We start from the raw sequence: 20,247 nt of genomic DNA, 5'->3' as shown, positions 1-20,247 counted from the left end.
CGGCATCACTCTTCGTGCTTTTACTCTCAGCCTCACAATATAAATCAATAGATACAGCATGACATCACCCTTCGTGCATTAACTCTCATAACGTGGCACGACATCACCCTCCGTGCATTAACACTCATAATATGGCACGACATAACCCTTTGTGCATTAACATTCATAATATGACACGACATCACCCTTCATGCATTAACACTCACAATATGGTACGACATCACCCTTCGTGCATTAGCACTAACAATATGGAACGGTATCACCCTGCATGCATTAACACTCACAATTTGGCACGGCATCACCCTTCGTGCATTAACACTTTCCCTTACCATAATGCAATGAACAAATAACAACAGAGAGATAGAATAACAAGTATAAGCCTTACTTCAACATTTGGTTCCACAATACCAACCTCAGCTTTGAAGTCAATACTCAATTATCACCAGAAAATCCGTAAACATGATAAGAACGATCAATTTAACAACACTAGTCTTAACATGGATAACATGAACAAAGGAAGCTATAATTGCAAGAAACCAATCCCCCACACGTATTCTTTAACCCGAATATAATGCATAAGTATCCATCACCTTATATATATGTTGTTCCCCAACATCTAAACTTGTAGCAAATAGACAAACAAGTCATATTCCCTCAAGTCAGGGTTAGACACAACACTTACCTCGCTCCAAAGGCCACTCAATGCTCAATTACCGCTTTTCCTCTAAAATTCACCTCCGAACCACTCGTATCTATCCACAAATGACTCAATAATATCAAATATTGCTAAAGAAATCAATTACAATGCATAAATTTAGATTCCCCAAACTTTCCCCCAAAAAGTCAAAAATCGACCCCGGGCTTGCTTGGTCAAAAACCGAGGTTCGGACCAAAATCCATTCACCCATTCACCCCCGAGCCCGATTATATAATTTATTTTGAAATTCGACCTCAATTCGAGGTCTAAATTCCAATTATGTAAAAATCCCTAATTCTACCCAAACCCCCAATTTCCACCATACAAATCCTAGATTTTAGGTTGAAAACTCATGAAATCTAATGGGTAATTGAAAGAAAGTAAGTTAGAATCACTCACCAACAAATTGGGGAAGAAAATCTTTTCGGAAAATCGCCTCTAGGTCTTCTAGTTTTGAAATATTTGAAAGAATGGAAAATCTCGTAATTGGGACTGTTTTAAGTCACTAGCGTCAGGTGTTCATCGCGTTCACGTGAAACCTGATGCATTCGCGAAGAGCATGGCCCAACTGGCTTACGCGATCATGAGTAACTCGACGCATTCGCGAAGGTCTAGCCTGCCTCACCTCCATGTTCGCGAGACTGGGCTCGCGTTCACATAGAGTTACCTCAACTCCCTTGCCCCGTCTACCTAATGTTACGCGTTCGTGTGTGGCTGGTCACGTTCGCGTAAAGCAGGCCCCCTAATGCTCCGCGTTCACGACCAAGGTTTCGTGTTTGCGTACAACAAAATCTCCCCCAACCCATTTTAGCCTTCACGATCATGGGAGTATATTCGCGACCGCGAAGAAGGAAACACCAGAAACCAAAAGAAGTGAAAATCAACAAACTTTCTAAGTTCAAATCATCATACGAACTTGCTCGTGCGATCAAATCGCCAAAATAACACCTAGAACTACGAATCAGACACCAAATCAAATGAAATTTTCAAGAAAACGTTAAAACTTCTATTTTCACAACTGAATGTCCGAATTACGGCAAATCAACTCCGTTTCTCACCAAATGCGATAGACAAGTCATAAATATCAAAGTGGACTTGTACCGGGCTCCAGAACTAAAATACGAACCCGGTATCAACAAAACCAAACATCAGTAAATTCTTAAATTCATTAAGCTTTCAACTTTTAATTTTCCATCAAAATTCCATATCTCTAGCTAGGGACCTCAGAATCGATTTTGGGCATACGCCCAAGTCCTAAATTACGATACGGACCTACCGAGACCGTCAAAACACGGATCCAAGGCCGTTTACTCAAAAAGTTGACCAATGTCAACTCAAATGGTTTTCAAAGCAAATTTTCATATTTTCACTGTTTTAACATAGAAGTTTTCTGGAAACACGCACGGACCGCGCACGCAACTTGAGGAGGGTAAAATTGAGATTTTTAGGGCTTTGGATCACAGAATAAGGTTTTAAAATATAAGATGACATATCGGTTCATCATATTCTCCACTCTAAAACAACCGGTCGTTCTCTAACGGACATAGAAAAGTACCTGGGCTGGTGAAAAGATGTGGATATCTACTTTGCATGTCCCACTCGGACTCCCAAGTTGTTGCCTCAACGGGCTGACCTCTCCACTGCACTCGAACTGAAGGATAACACTTAGACCTCAGTTGTAAAACCTGTCGGGCTAGAATAACCACTGGCTCCTCCTCGTAAGTCAAATCCTTGTCCAACTGGACTTAGCTAAAATCTAACACATGGGATGGATCGTCGTGATACTTTTGGAGCATGGACACATGGAATACCGGATGAACAGCTGCTAAACTAGGTGGCAATGCGAGTTTGTAAGCCACCCCGCTCACTCTCTCTAGAATCTTAAAGGGCCCGATATACCTAGGGCTTAACTTTCCCTTCTTTTCGAATCTCATTACACCCTTCATGGGTGATACCCGAAGCAACACTCTCTCTCCGACCATGAATGCAACATCACAAACTCTACGGTCGGCATAACTCTTCTGCCTGAACTGAGCTGTGTGAAGTCGATCCTGAATAATCTTGACCTTATCCAAGGCATCCTGTACTAGATCTGAACCCAACAATCGAGCCTCCCCCGGCTCAAACCACCCCACTGGCGACCGATACTGCCTACCGTATAGTGCCTCATAGGGAGCCATCTGAATGCTGGACTGGTAGCTGTTGTTGTAGGCGAACTCTGCAAGGGGCAAGAACTGATCCCACTATCCTCCGAAGTCTATAACATATGCGCGTAGTATATCCTCCATGATCTGAATAGTGTGCTCGAACTGCCCATCCATCTGAGGATGAAACACCGTGCTCAACTCAACCCGCGTGCCCAACTCACGTTGTACTGCTCTCCAAAAGTGCGAGGTGAACTGTGTACCTCGATAAGAAATGATGGACACTAGAACACCGTGGATACGGACAATCTCGCGGATGTAAATCTCTGCCAACCGCTCCGAAGAATAGGTATTTGCCATAGTAATGAAATGCGCTGACTTAGTCAGCCTGTCCGCAATTACCCAAACTACGTCAAACTTCCTCTGAGTCCATGGGAGTCCAACAATGAAATCCATAGTGATACGCTCCCACTTCCATTCAGGAATCTCTATCTTCTGAAACAAACCACCAGGTCTCTTATGCTCATACTTTACTTGATGACAATTTAGACACCGAGCTACATAAGAAACTATATCCTTCTTTATCCTCCTCCACCAATAATGCTTCCGCAAGTCCTGATACATCTTGGCGGCGCCCAGATGAGTAGAATACTGGGAACTGTGAGCCACCTCAAGAATCAACTCACAAAGTCCATCCATATTAGGCACACAAACATGACCCTGCATCCTTAAAACTCTGTCATCTCCGACAGTAACCTGCTTGGCACCACCGTGCCGCATTGTAACCCTAAGGACTAACAAATGAGGGTCGTCATACTGTTGATCTCTAATACGCTCAAACAAGGAAGACCGAGCTATTGTACAAGCTAGAACACGGTTGGGCTCTGAAATATCCAACCTCACAAACTGGTTGGCCAAAGTCTGAACATATGATGCAAGCGGCCTCTCACCGACTGGAATGAACGCAAGGCTGCCCATACTCGCTGCCTTTCTACTCAAGGCATTCCTGGGGTGGTACAAAAAAGTGATATCATAGTCTTTCAATAGCTCCAACCACCTCCTCTGCCTCAAATTGAGATCCTTTTGTTTGAACAAATACTGAAGGCTCCGATGATCCGTGAAAACCTCACACGACACACCGTAAAGATAGTGCCTCCAAATCTTCAGTGCATGAACAATGGATGCCAACTCTAAGTCATGGATAGGGTAATTCTTCTCATGAACCTTCAACTTCCACGATGCATACGCAATCACCCTATCCTCATGCATCAATACTGCACCGAGCCCAACACGGGACGTATTACAATATACCATATAAGATCCTGAACTTGTGGGCAACACCAACACCAATGCTGTAGTCAAAACAGTCTTGAGCTTCTAAAAGCTTGCCTCACACTCATATGACCATCTGAACGGGGCATCCTTCTAGGTCAACCTAGTCAACGGGGATGCTATAGATGAAAACCCCTCCACAAATTGACGGTAATAGCCCGCCTAACATAAGAAACTCCTGATCTCCGTAGCTGAAATGGGTCTAGTCCAGTTCTAAACTGCCTCAATCTTCTTAGGATCCACTTGAATGTGCTATGTTGATACAACGTGCCCCAAGAAAGTGACTGAATCCAACCAAAACTTGCACTTTAAAAATTTACCATACAACTGGTTGGCTCTCAGAGTCTGAAGTACAATCCTAAGATGCTGCTCCTGCTCCTCTCGATTGCGAGAGTAGATCAAGATATCATCAATAAACACGATCACAAAAGAGTCCAAATTAGACTTGAACACTTGGTTCATCAAATCCATGAATGTTGCTGGGGCACTTGTCAACCCAAAGGACATCACCAGAAACTCATAATGCTCGTAACGAGTCCGAAAAGCTGTCTTAGCAACATCGGATGCAACTGATGGCAGCCAGATCTCAAATACATCTTCGAAAATACCCTGGCACCCTGAAGCTGATCAAATAAATCGTCAATCCTCGGCAATGGATATTTGTTCTTGATGGTGACTTTGTTCAACTGTCAATAATCTATGCACTTCCTCATCGATCCATCCTTCTTCTTCAGAAACAACACAGGTGCACCCCAGGGCGAGACACTAGGTCTAATAAAGCTCTTATAAAGCAAATCTTGAAATTGTTCCTTCAATTCCTTCAACTCTGGCGGGGCCATACGGTATGGCAGAATAGAGGTGGGGTGAGTGCCCGGAGCCAAATCAATATAGAAATCAATATCCCTATCGGGCGTCATCCCTGGCAGGTCTACAGGAAAAACCTCTAGAAACTCATGAACGACGGGTACCGAATCCATGGAAGGAACTTATGCACTAGAATCGCGGACATAAGCCAAATAAGCTAGACACCCCTTCTCGACCATATGCCGAGCCTTCATATAAGAGCTAACCCTGCTGGTAGAATGGCCAGGAGTCCCTCTCCACTCTAATTGAGGCAACGCCGACAAGGCTAAGGTCACCGTCTTGGCGTGAAAATCCAATATAATGTGAAAAGGTGACAACAAATCCATACCCAAAATGACATCAAAATCAACCATATCAAGAAATAGAAGGTCTACACTAGTATCAAGACTCCCAATGGTAAGTACACATGAATGATAAACGCGATCTATAACAATAGCATCCCCCACAAGTGTGGACACGTACATATGAGCACTCAAATAATCACGATGCACAACCAAATATGTAGCAAAATAGGACTACACGTAGGAATAAGTAGAACCCGAATCAAAAAGAACTAAAGCATCTCTACTGCAAACTGAAATAGTACCTGTGAGCGTCAGATGATTCGGCCTCAGGCCTGGTTGGAAAAGCATAACACCTGGGCTGGGCCCCATCACCCTGAACTATGTCCATGTGATGACCTCTAGCTGGCTGGCCTCCACCTCTAACGGCCTAACCTCCACCTCTAACAGTCTGGCCTCTACCTCTGGCTGCCTGACCCCTGCCTCTGGCTGGTTGAGCAGGTGGTGCAGCAATTTGTGGCGGAACCATGGCATAAGAGCCTTGATGCTGTGAGCTGCCTGATGCCCGAGGGAAAAATCTAGCAATGTGCCTCGGATCACCACAAGTATAACAGGACCTTGGATGTTGTGACTGATCACCCTGAAACTGACCCTGACGACCCGAGTAACCACCCTGAAATCTCTGGAGCGGAGCTATACTAACATGAGCTGGTCGGAATAAGGCATATGAGGGGCCACGACCACCTGAGGAACCATGGGATGCCTGGAGTGCTGAATGAAACGACCTCGGAGGATGAACTCTACCAAAAGTACCCCTGCCTCTAGATGAGGCACCGCTGAACCCCCCGGAATGACGTGGTCTCTTATCAGACCCCTAACTTCCCTAGGCAAGAACCATCTCGACTCGCCTGGCGAGATTGGCAGCCACCAGAAAAGAAATCTCACTCCCAGTCTCCTTAGCCATCTGTAATCTGATAGACTGAGCAAGTCAGTCAATAAAACTCCTCACCCTCTCTCTATGTAGGAAGCATAAGAAGAGCATGAAGGTCCAAATCCACAAAACGGGTCTCATACTGAGTAACAGGCATACTGCCCCGCTGGAGACGCTCGAACTGACGATGATGCTTCTCTCTCAGTCTGATAGGGAGAAACTTCTCTAGAAATAGTTAAGACAACTGGTCCCAAGTAAGAGCAGGTGACCCCGTTGGTCTGGTCAACAAATAATCTCTCTACTATTTCTTGGCAAAACCAGTCATCTGAAATGTAGCAAAATTGACCCCATTGGTCTCCACTATACCCATGTTCCGTAGCACCTCATGATAGTTGTCAAGATACTCCTGGGGATCGTCTGAAGAAGCACCACTAAAGTGAACCGGGAAGAGCTTGGTAAACTTGTCAAATCTCCATAAAGCCTCAGAAGACATAACTGACCCATCACCGGTCTGTTTCGCAACAACCGGTTGAACTACTCCGACTGGATAAGCGGCTGGAGTCTGATACTAGGGAGCCATCTACTCCGGAGTATGACTAGCAGGAGTTCGTGCTCCTCCTCCAGCCTAAGAGACGGCTGGTGCCAAGGGAAATGCGCCAGTCTGGGCCACGCTCTCCATAAGGTCCACCAAATGGACCAAAGCATCCTGAAGCACTGGGGTGGAAATGAACCCCTCGGGAACCTAAGCTGGTCTGACAGGCACAGCCTGGGCTAGAACCTCCTCATCAAACTCTACCTGAGGCTCCACCGTTGGTGCCATTACTCGGGCTTTGGATTGAGCCCTGCCCCTACCTCGGCCTCTGGCATGGCCTCAACCTTGACCTCTACCCCTTGTAGGAGCTGCCACTGGAGGCTCTGGCTGCTGCTCGGCTGAAGATGCGGTACGTGTTCTCACCATCTGTGAGAGAATAAGAGTAGACGAGTTCAATTAGAATTGTGAGAACAAAATTGCATGATAGAGAAGAATATAAGTGCAATTTTTTCCTCAACTTCATAGCCTCTGGGAGATAAGTATAGATGTCTCCGTACCGATCCCCCAGACTCTACTAAGCTCACTCGTGAATTGTGAGACCTAGGCAACCTAGTGCTCTGATACCAACATGTCACAACCCAAAATTCCCACTGCCGGGATGGTGATGGCGCCTAACATTCCACTTGCTAGGCAAACAGACATTAGAGAATTATTAAGCCAATCTTTATTCAATTCAGTAAATAACAATAATTAAGCTAAAATAGAGAACAACGAGTGTGGAATAATATAAACACTTCATCAATTACTACCACCCGGATCAAGAGTCACAACTCACGAGCTACTATGATTTACTATGAACAGAGTCTAAAAAGAAAAAATACATTGTTTTGAAGTAAGGAAATAGTAAATGATAAAACTAGGAATAGACTCCAGAGTCCGCAGACGCCAGTAGATCTACCTTGGGTCTCCTGACAACAAATCCAAGTTGCTAAGCCTCACGATCAGCTATGACTAGTACCAAAATCTACACAAGAAGTGCAGAGTGCAGTATTAGTACAACCGACCCCATGTACTGATAAGTGTCGAGCCTAACCTCGACGAAGTAGTGACGAGGCTATGACAAGACACCCACATAATAAACCTCAGCAGATAACAGTATTGTAATGACCTGACTGGTCATTTTGAGCATTTACACTCCTTTCAACTATTTGAAGTCTTGAATAAGTTCGTACGAGGTATTATGACTTCTGTGAATTGTTGCTTTTGGTTTTAAGGTATTTCAGAGTTAGTTTGGAAGAATGATTTTTCATGTTGGAGGCTTAAGTTGAAATAGTTGACCGGATATTGACTTATGTGTAAACGACCTCGGAACTTAATTTTGATGATTCCAATAGCTTTGTATTGTGATTTTGGACTTAGAAGCATGTCCAGAAAATTATTTGGAGGTCCGTAGTAGAATTAGGCTTGAAATGCCGAAAATTGAATTTTGGAAAGTTTGACTGGGGGGTTGACTTTTTGATATCGAGGTCGGAATCCGATTCTGGAAATTGGAATAGCTTTGATATGTCATTTATGACTTGTGTACAAAATGTGAAGTCATTCCGGATTGATTTGATGTACTTCAGCACAAGATATCAAATTTGAAAGTTTAAAGTTCATTAGGCTTGAATTGAGGTGCGATTCGTGGTTTTAGCGCCGTTTGATGTGATTTGAGGCTTCGAATAAGTTCGTATGATGTTTTAGGACTTGTTGGTATATTTAATTATCGGTTTCTGCCTACAGAAGTGTGCATCGCGATCGCGAACATTTGGTTGCATTCGTAAAGAGCAAGCAGTAGTTTGGGGCCTTGTGAATTGCGATCGCGGAAGCTCTTTCGCGATTGCGTAGAACAAAATCTCTGCTGCACTGACCCAAATTTAGAAGCTTATATCTCGCAATCTATAAGGAATTTGGAGATGATCCAAAAATGAAAGGTGTAGACCTTGATGTCTAGTTTTCATAAAGGTAAACTATTTGTCATTTGGAGTTGTGTACAAAAAGTAATGGTAGATACACTATAGGCTGTCTGGGAAGCATTTGGAAATCTCTGTTGCACAGGGCTGGCTTTGGAAGCATATATCTAGAAATCTATAAGGAATTGGGAGATAAGAAACAAAAGAAAGTTATAGCCCTTTGGAGTTTTCAGAAAGTTAAACCATTAGCAATTTGGAGTTTTGTACAAAACGTTATGTCCATTATACTAGAGGCTGTCTGGAAGAGTTGGGGAGTTTGTTTTCCGTGATCGTGAAGAACAATTTTTGGGCTGAAAAATTTTGTGCTTCACGATCACGAAGCAGTTTACGTGATCGCGAAGAGTAAATACCTGGGCACTAGCTATATTTCGAGGTTTCAGCCATTTTTAACATATTTGGAGCTATGGAGCTCGGATTGAAGTGAAGCTTAGGCGATTTTCGCCATATGGATTGGGGTAAGTGTTCTATATCCGAAAGTGATTATACTTCATGATTATATGGTTATATTCATTATTTATTTAGGATTTAAATGGAAGAAATCAAGATTTTTGCAAAATCTTCCAAAAACGAAAATGTAATATTTGGAGGTCGAGTTGTTATCAGAATTTGATAAAATTGGTATGGTTGAACTCGTATCGGAATGGGTGTTCAGATTTTATTACTTTTGTCGGGTTCCGTGACGTCGGGCCCACAAGCGATTTTTGAGCTAAATTTCGGAGTTTTATGGAAAATTAGCATTTTCTTATGGAATTAATTCCAATAAATTTAATTGACTGAATCGAATTATTTGTGGCTAGATTCGAGGCGTTTGGAGGCTAATTCACGAGGAAAAGGCTTAGCGGAATAAGAATTTCACGGTTTGAGGTAAGTGACAGTTATAAGCGTGGTCATGTGGGTATGAAAACCCCTGATTTTTGTGTCATGTGATTATTTTGGAGGTGACGCACATGCTAGGTGACAGGCGTATGGGCGTACACCGAGGGGATTGTGACTTGGTCCGTCCTGTGGAAATTGTAAAGTTGAACAACTTGTTGTTAGCTATATGCTCTCTATGTGTTGTAGAGATTTGATTGTAAATCATGTTAGAAACCATGTTTAGGCTATATGTTGGTACTGTTGGGACCTACAGAGGTCGTGTACATGTTGAACTATCTGCTTAATTGTTGTTTTGTACTCAGTCATAGTTTACTTGATTATTTTACCCAGTCTCTATTTTTATTATTGATACATCATATCATTGTTGTTTGGGCTGATTTCATGATAACTGAGAGGCCGAGAGACTGGAGAGATTTATGACTGAGTGAGGTTGAGGGCCTGATTATGAGATATTATACTATAGCACATGAGTTATCCGTGCAACACGTGAGTTGTCAGTGCAGATCCAGATATTATACTATAACACGTGAGTTGTCCGTGTGGATCCAGATATTGATACTATAGCATGTGAGTTGTTCGTGCAGCACGTGAGTTGTTCGTGCAGCACGTGAGTTGTCCATGCAGATTATAGCTCTTGGGCTGTAGGAGCCCCTCTGGAGTCTATACACCCCCAGTGAGTGCGGGTGCCCATTGAGTATGAGTGCTGAGGGATGGAAGCCGAGTGGTTGAGTTGTTATGACGAATCGAGTGACTGTTGCCCTGAGAGGGTGTACTTGTTTTCATTTGTTGTTGCACTTAGTTGCTATCTGACATTCTTGTGAAATTTTCTGAAAAATGTTATATCCAGATTTCAAGAACTTGAACTGTATAAAACTGATTTGACTTAAACTGCTCGATTTGAAATCATGTCTAATCTCTGCTGGAATTATTGAAAATGAACTGTAGCTGTGTAGCTCGTCACTATCTTTAGTTCCTTAATTATTATTGTTACTTACTAAGTTGGTTGTACTCATACTACACCCTGCACTTCGCGTGCAGATTCAGGTGTTCCCGGACATAACGAGTGTTGATTCTATCGCACAACTGATTTTTCTGGAGATTTGGAGGTAGCTGACATGTTTCACAGACCTTGCCTCTCCTTCCCTATCTCCTCACTTACTGTATTTGGTCTCAGACTATTATAGACTGTATTTTCAAGACTTGTATTCATATTAGATGCTCATGTACTCAGTGACACCAGATTTTGAGAGTATGTATATTTGTACTTGTGAGATTTCTTCTGCTGAATTTAATCATTCTATTTTCAAAATTAAAAGAAATTACGGTTTATTGAGATTGTCGGCTTGCCTAGTATTAAGATAGGTACCATCACAACGGGTGAGATTTTGGGTCATGACAAGTATATGTACAAGAAAACAATAGTAACAACTAAACATGTACTATTGGGAGGGGGAACATGCTAAAAGAGCACATGATATAGGAGATACAATGGAAATGATAACCAGAACAATCAACATGCTTTTAACTAGTGAAAAACAACTAAACACAATGAAGAAAATTCCACGGCATCACCCTTCGTGATTTTACTCTCAGCCTCATAATATAAATTAATAGATACGACACGACATCACCCTTCGTGCATTAACTCATAATGTGGCACGACATCACTCTTCGTGCATTAACACTCATAATATGGCACGACATAACCCTTCGTGTATTAACACTCATTATATGGCACGACATCACCCTTTGTCCATTAACACTCACAATATGGCACGACATCACCCTTCGTGCATTAACACTAACAATATGGAATGACATCACCCTTCGTGCATTAACACTCACAATTTGGCACGACATCACCCTTCATGCATTGACAGTCTCCCTTACCATAATGCAATGAACAAATAACAACAGGGAGACAGAATAACAAGTATAAGCCTTAGTTCAACATTTGGTTCCACAATACCAACCTCAGCATCGAAATCAATTGTGATGACCCAAAGGGTCATCTTGTGAATTAAGACTCTATTCCGGGGCCCGTTAGCCTTAAAAACTATATTTTCACTCACCTCAATTTGTCTGCGCAGTCCGGGCATAAATCCGGAAAGCCTTTATGTGGAAATTTATGAAGTAATAATTTTTGGGATTTAAAATTAATTTTTAGTTGACTTTGGTCAACGTTTTGAGTAAACGGACTCGGATCCGTATTTTGACATTCCCGAAAGGTCCGTAGTAAAATATGGGATTTGGGCGTATGCCCTCAATCGAATTCCGAGGTCCCTAGCTCGAGAAATGAATTTTTGATGAAAATTGTAAGACTGAAATTCTATGGATTTAAAGAAATTGATTAATGTTTGATCTCATTGGTATCAGGCCCGTATTTTAGTTCCATATCCTGGTACAGGTTTAATATAATATATAAGTCATGTCTGTGAAATTTGGTAGAAATCGGAGTTGATTTGACGTGATTCGGACGTCCAATTGAGAAGATATGAATTTTAAGTGTTCTTGAGAATTTCATTTGATTTGGTGCTAAATTCGTAGTTCTTTATGTTATTTTGGCGATTTGATTGCATGAGCAAGTCCGTATGATGTTTTTATACTTGTGGACATGTTCGGTTTGGATCCCCGAGGGCTCGGGTGAGTTTCGGATAGGCCACGGGATGTTTTGAACTTAGAAACTTTTGTTGGTATAACTGAACCTGTTGCAGGCCTCCGATCTCACAATTGCGAGATCAGGCTTCGCAAATGCGAAATGAGCAGGCCTGGCAATTGCGAGGTATCTATCGCAATTGCAAAGAAGGCCTGGGCCAGCATTCCCTCGCAATTGCGAGATTTTCTTCGCAATTGCGATGGGAGTCTTGGAAGGGCAGGTTCGCAAATGCGAACATCTACTCGCATTTGCGAGGTTCAGTGGTCGCAAATGCGACACTTTCCTCACATTTGCGAAGGCAGCGGGATTGTGAAGGGTATCGCAATTGCGAGTGTTCCTTCGCATTTGCGAAGCTCAGGTCGCAATTGCGACACCTGCAACTGAGTAAAAGGGACTTAGACGGGATTTTTCATTCATTCTTCAATTTTTCGAACCCTAAACCTCAAGAGACGATTTTTGGGCGATTTTCACGGGGAAACATTGGGGGTAAGTGTTCCTTATCCTATATTGATTATATTTTATGATTTCATACTTATTTATATCATGAATCCGTGAATTTATTTTAGAAAAATCAGATTTTTCTAAAATCTTCCAAAAACGAAAAATTTAGATTTGAAGGTCCATTTGATATCGGAATTGGATAATTTTTGTATGGTTGAACTCGTAGCGGAACGGGTGTTCGGATTTCACAAGTTTTTTTAGGATTTGAGACGTGGGTCCTACTATCGAATATTTTAATGAATTTCGGATTTTTATCCGAAAAATTAGTAAATTCATATGGAATTAATTCCTATGATTCGTATTGAGTATATTGAATTGTTTATGAATAGATTTGAAGCTTTTGGAGACAAATTTAAAAGGAAAAGTTGTGGTCGAGTAATTGATTGAAATTTGCAAAGCGAGGTAAGTGTCGTGGTTAACCTTGACTTGAGGGAATAAAACCCTTAAATTATTTGTTATGTGAATTGCATGTGAACGCAGTCTAGGCGAGGTGACGAGTGTGTATATGCCATCAAATTAATTGTTTGCCTGCTTACTTGAAAAATCATAAATTATTTTAAATCATAAAACTAATTATTATAATAATTATTTCTCTCCTATTCTTTGTCAAATATTAATTCTTGAATTCCTGCATTAATTGTTACGTGCTATTTGAATTATGTGTTTTAATTGTTATTTGACAATTAGTATATTAAATATTAAACTGCCTATTTTCTCCCCGATTTCCATAATAATTTGCTATTTGTCATTGTTTGTTTCGTAATTAAATCATAATTATTGTATGCTTGTTGTCTTATAATTTTATATTAATTGTTGCATTTATTGGGGAAATTTCTTCTATAAGAATTGGTAAATAGATATATTGGAGGATCGGGTTGCACGCCGCAACATACTTATTAAAAGTCAATATTAGGGGATCGGATTGTACGCCGCAATAGACTTATCTAAAAGTCAATATTGGGGGATCGGATTGCACGCCACAATAGACTTATCTAAAAGTCAATATTGGGGGATCGGATTACACGTCGCAACAGACTTATTAAAAATTCCATATTGGAGGATCGGGTTGCATGCCGCAACATACTTATTAAAAGTCAATATTGAGGGATCGGATTGCACGCCGCAATAGACTTATTTAAAAGTCAATACATATACTTGATTGAAAATAATTATAAGAGAGGATTGAAAATGAATATATTGTGAGAGCGGGTTGCACGCTGCAACAGAATTGAATGTGAATATATTGTGAGAGCGGGTTGCACGCTGCAACAGAATTGAATGTGAATATTTTGAGAGAGCGGGTTGCACGTTGCAACAAATTTGCTGGAAATGATAATTGGTTACGACTGCTGAATTGGCTTCAATTATTATAAATGAGTTACTTGATTTATTTTAATTATTTGTTGTTGTTACTAATATTGCATACAGGTTAATGTAAGTGACCCGCCTTAGCCTCGTCACTATTTCGTCGAGGTTAGGCTCGGCACTTATCAATACATGGGGTCGGTTGTACTGATACTACACTCTGCACTTCTTGTGCAGATTTTGGAGTTGGTCCTAGCGACGTACCATAGACTTGCTCGGATTTCAGCTACTCATAGGAGACTTGAGGTATAACTGCACGACGTTCGCAGTTCTGAAGTCCCCGTCTATTTTACTTTAGCTGTGTGTTTATTTTCAGACAACTTTATTTTATTCAGACCTTTATTTTTATTTATTCTAGAAGCTCGTGCACTTGTGGCACAAATTCTGGGATGGTATTTAGACTTTACTTCCGCATTTGTTCTTTGATTATTAATAAATTTAATTTTTTTTAAAAAAATAGATAATATTATTCTAACGTTGGCTTGCCTAGCAAGTGAAATGTTAGGCGCCATCACGGTCCGATGGTGGGAATTTTGGCTCATGACATCAATACTCAATTATTACCAGAAAATCTATAAAGATGATAAGAATGATCAATTTAACAATACTAGTCTAAACATGGATAACATAAACAAAGGAAGCTATAATTACAAGAAACCAAGCCCCCACCCACATGCTTTTACCCGAATATAACACATAAGTACTCGTCACCTGACATATACGTTGTTCCCCAACATCTAAACATGTAGCAAATAGACAAACAAGTCATATTCCCTCTAGTCAGGGTTAGACACAACACTTACCTCACTACAAAGGCCACTCAATGCTCAATTACTGCTTTTCCTCTAGAATTCGCCTATGAACCACTCGTATCTATTCACAAACGACTCAATAATATCAAATATTGCTAAAGAAATCAATGAGAATGCATAAATTTAGATTCCCCAAACTTTCCCCCCAAAAGTCAAAAATCGACTCCGGGCCCGCTTGGTCAAAACCTGAGGTTCGGACCAAAATCCATTCAACCATTCACCCCCAAGCCCGATTATGTAATTTATTTCAAAATCCGACCTCAATTCGAGGTCTAAATTCCAACTATGCAAAAATCCCTAAGTTTACCCAAACCCCCAATTTCCACCATGAAAATCCTAGATTTTAGTTTGAAAACTCATGAAATGTAATGGATAATTGAAAGAAAGTTAGTTAGAATCACTCACCAACAAATTGGAGAAGAAAAGCTTTTAGGAAAATTGCCTCTAGGTCTTCTAGTTTTGAAATTTTTGAAAGAATGGCAAAATCCCGTAATTGGGACTGTTTTAAGTCACTGGCGTCAGGTGTTCATCGCATTCGCGTGAAACCTGACGCGTTCGCGAAGAACATGGCCCAACTGGCTTACGCGATCGCTAGTAACTCCACGCATTTGCGAAAGTCTAGCCTGCCTCACCTCCGCGTTCATGAGACTAGGCTCGCATTCGCGTAGAGTTACCTCAACTCCCTTGCCCCGTCTATCTAACGCTACGCATTCGCGTGTGGTTGGTCGCGTTCGCGTAGAGCAGGTCCCCCAATGCTCCGCGTTCACGACCAATGCTCCGCGTTCACGTACAAAAAAATCTCCCCCAACCCATTTTACCCTTCGCGATTGCTGGAGTATATTCGCGACCTCGAAGAAGGAAACACCAGAAACCAGCAGAACTGAAAACCAACAAACTTTCTAAGTTCAAATTATCCCGTAGCCTATCCGAAACTCACTTGAGTCCTCGGGGCTCTAAACCAAAAGTGCACACAAGTCCAAAAAGATCATACGAACTTGCTCACGTGATCGAATCGCCAAAATAACACCTAGAATTATGAATCAGACACCAAATAAAATGAAATTTTTAAGAAAACTTTAAAACTTCTATTTTCACAACCGAACGTCCGAATTTCGTCAAATCAACCAAATTTGACAGACAAGTCATAAATATTATAGTGGACCTATACCGGGCTTCGGAACCAAAATACGGACCCGGTATCAACAAAACCAAACATTAGAAAATTCTTAAAATCATTAAACTTTTAACTTTTAATTTTCTATCAGAATTCCATATCTCGGGCTAGGGACCTCGGAATTCGAATCTGGGCATACGCCCATGTCCCAAATTATGATAAGGACCTACCGGTACCGTCAAAACACGGATCCGGGTCCGTTAACTCAAAACGTTGACCAAAGTCAACTCAAATGGTTTTCAAAGCAAAATTTTATATTTTTCACAGTTTTTAACATAAAAGCTTTTCGGAAACACGTCCGGACCGCGCACGCAACTCGAGGAGGGTAAAAATGAGACCTTTAAGGCTTCAGATTATAGAATTAGGTTTTAAAATATAAGATGACCTATCGGGTTAACACATAAAATAAGTTAAGGGAAAGTCTAAAGAAAATAATCAATAAATTAAATCGTCAGTAATTTAATTTAATTGATTAGTGTCTGAATCTTAACATGGGGAGTTAACTAAGATTTAATGGACGAATTTCAAAATTGAATAAGGAGTGCAATTACGAATCTTTAGTGGAATAATTCGTAATTAATTATGGTGGATATCAATTTCGAAAATTAGAAATTAATTCCATAATTGGAAGCCTTGTTAATTAAATTCTGTGGTCCTTGTTGTGCCTAAATAATAGGAAATAAATGAATCATTTTTCTGGTGGAAAAGAAAACATAACAAGTTTTGGAAAAGGGTTTTAACTCTTAAAACTTATGCTATAAATACATAAGGTTTTCCACCTAGAAGAAGTAGAACAAGGTGGACGAAATTTTCAGCCTTTTTCCTAGAAATGTTTGCCCACACGAAATTACTATTTCCGGATATAATTTATGTAACACAGTAGAAGACCGTGGAACGTTCGCGAATCTTTATCATGATGACGATGGAGATTTCATTGAGTTGATGTGGAATTGGAGGCTCACGTGATAGAGGAACTTTGTTCACGCTTCAAGAGGTAACCCGTAAAATCCCGTTTGTACTAGTTGTCAAGATTACATGTGATTTTAATACTGGGATTGCTTCCGCTGCTTATAATAATCCATCAATTGGTATCAAAGCCCACTCACATCTGATTAGATAACCAGGTTTTTCATTAAACAAGAATATCATGTTTATCTGCATTTTTGAATTACATGTATATGTTATTTTCTGAAAAGCTGCACTGCTATTTGTGAATTAATTGTGCAAAAACAATTTTGGATTATTCTTGTAATCATGAGATATCTATTTTTTTTTATTGATATATGATTTGGAGTATCTGAATTTTTGGGGTAAACCCTAGAAAAACGCAAAACCCGATTTTGACCAAATTGCTGGTGTTTTCGGAGGTCAAAGAACTTGACGGACTCCGATTGAGCCGACATATGGTGGGTCTATCGTAAACGATGTGGTGAGAAAAACTCACTAGTAAGTGAATCATGGTGGTTTTTGGCATTTTGAGGTCGTTTGGACTGGGTTTTTGACATTTTTCTATTTTCTAGAAATTAATTTTGAATAATTTTAATTCGCTTTTAATTCAATGGTGGCGGTGGTGACTCCCCATGGTCTCCATGATTAAATACTGGTGATATAATGGGTTTACACATTGGCTATTAGTAAATAGACGTGTTGTTGTATTAAATTTAATAATAGAGGTGTAGGATTTTATTGACTAGGTCTTACAAGGTATACTTGATATTGTGTGATGATATAATTATTTTGTAAGAAAGTGAAATCCTCTGTTTGATATCTTGGATGACTAATGATTGGTGCGTTTGGCATATTTGTGCATAAAATATTTTTCAAATTTTAGTGTATGTCTTCATGCCCTACGTGATTAGTAGTCTTGGATTTTCGATGAAGAATTTTGTTCTCTGGTTGGAGGTTGTAATTAAGTGAAATATGACGATATTTTGTATGAGTTTTATATTATTGGTATGCCTTTTAATCTATGGTCCATATTCTGCCATAAAATAATTTTATGAGCTACATGTATGTTCACTTGAAAATTGAGAAATTTGTGAGTAATAAATAGTTACCACTAAAATGGTTTGTTTATTTGAACTCATGGAAAATTCTTAATAAATTTGTACATGTGAAATTATGTCTATTCATGTGTGATGACCCAAAATGTCATCTTATGTTTTAGAACTCGAATCTGTGCTCCTAAGCCTTAAAAATCTCATTTTACCCTCCTCAATATGCATGCGCAGTCCGAGCAGGTTTCCAGAAAGCTTTTATGTTGAAAACTAATGAAAATAAGAATTTTTGCCTTAAAAGTTAATTTTAGTTGACTTCGGTCAATATTTTTGGTAAACGAACCCGGATCCATATTTTGACGGTCCCGGTGGGTCCGTGTCAAATTATGGGACCTGGGCGTATGCCCTGAATCGAATTCGGAGGTTCCTAGCTCAAATTATGAATTATTGATGAAAATTAAACGTCTGAAAATTAATTATTTTTAAGAATTGATTGATGTTGGGCATTATTAGTATCGGGTCCGTATTTTGGTTCCGAAGCACGGTACAGGTTCATTATGATATTTAAGACCTGTCTGAGAAATTTGGTGAGAAACGGAGTTGATTTGACGTGATTCTGACCTTCAGTTGTGAAAATAGTAAATTTTAAGTGTTCTTTAAGATTTCATTCGATTTGGTGCTGAATTCATAGTTCTAGGCGTAATTTTGGCAATTTGATCATGCGAACAAGTTTGTATGATGTTTTTAGAGATGTGTGCATGTTTGGTTTCGAGCCCCGAGAGCTCGGGTGAGTTTCGGATAGGCCATGAGATGTTTTGGACTTTGGAAATCTGGTTTTTCTGCAGAGTCTGTGTTCTGGCATGTCCTTCTTCGCGTTCGTGAAGGTACTCTCGCGAACGTGAAGAGTAAACTGGGTAGCTGAAGTTTTCTTCTTCACGAACGCGAAGGCCTGGTCGCGAACACGAAGTGATGGGGGACTTACCCTTCGCGAACGCGACTGGCTCAACGCGAACGCGAAGCATGTGGGGTTCTGGGGGGTTGGTCGTTGCTGCATTGCAAACGCGAGCCATGTCTCGGAAACGCGAAGGACAGGGGGGAGTAATCATCGCGAACGTGAGCTGGGTCTCGCGAACGCGAAGGCTTGGAAGCCAGTACCTTTTGCGAATGCGACAGTGCTCTCGCGAATGCGATGAACACTGTCGCCCAGCACTTAACAGAATCCAAAAACGGGATTTTAGCAAAAAACTCATTTTTCTCAAAAACCAAACGGTTAGAGGCAATTTTTCAAGAGTCATTTCTTCCCCAAATTGTTGGTAAGTGATTCTAAACTAATTTCTTTCAATTACCCATTACATTTCTTGAATTTTCAACTAAAAATCTAGAGTTTTCATGGTAGAATTAGCGGTTAGGGTAGAAACTAGGGATTTCGGGAATTTTGGAATTTAGACCTCAATTTGGGGTCGGATTACAAAACCAATTATATATTCGGGCTTGGGGATAAATGGGTAAAAGAATTTAGGTCCGAACCTCGGGTTCTGACCAAGCGGGTTCGGGGTCAATTTTTCGAATTTTTGGAGGAAAATTTGGGAAATTGAGAAATTTGGTGAGAAACGAAGTTGATTTGACGTGATTCGGACCTTCGGTTGAGAAAATAGTAATTTTGGCGATTTGATCTAGCGTGCAAGTTCATATGATGTTCTTAGACCTGTGTGCATGTTTGGTTTGGAGCCCCGAGGGCTCGGGTAAGTTTCGGATAGGTCACGAGATGTTTTGGACTTTGGAAATCTGATTTTTCTGCAGTGTCTGTGTTCTGGCATGTCCTTCTTCGCGTTCGCGAAGAGTAAACTGGGCAGCTGAAGTTTTCTTCTTCGCAAACGCGAAGGCCTGGTCGCGAACGCGAGGTGATGGGGGACTTACCCTTCGCGAACGCGACTGGATCAACGCGAACGTGAAGCATGTGGGGACCTTCGGGAGGGGGGGGTCGTTGCTTCATCGCGAACGCGAGCCATGTCTCACGAACGCGAAGGCCAGGGGGGAGTAATCATCGCGAACGCGAGCTGGGTTTCGCGAACG

The sequence above is a fragment of the Nicotiana tomentosiformis genome, chromosome 4 (genome assembly GCF_000390325.3).
Source record: "Nicotiana tomentosiformis chromosome 4, ASM39032v3, whole genome shotgun sequence".
Lineage (NCBI taxonomy): Eukaryota > Viridiplantae > Streptophyta > Magnoliopsida > Solanales > Solanaceae > Nicotiana > Nicotiana tomentosiformis.
This window is presented reverse-complemented; position numbering follows the sequence as displayed.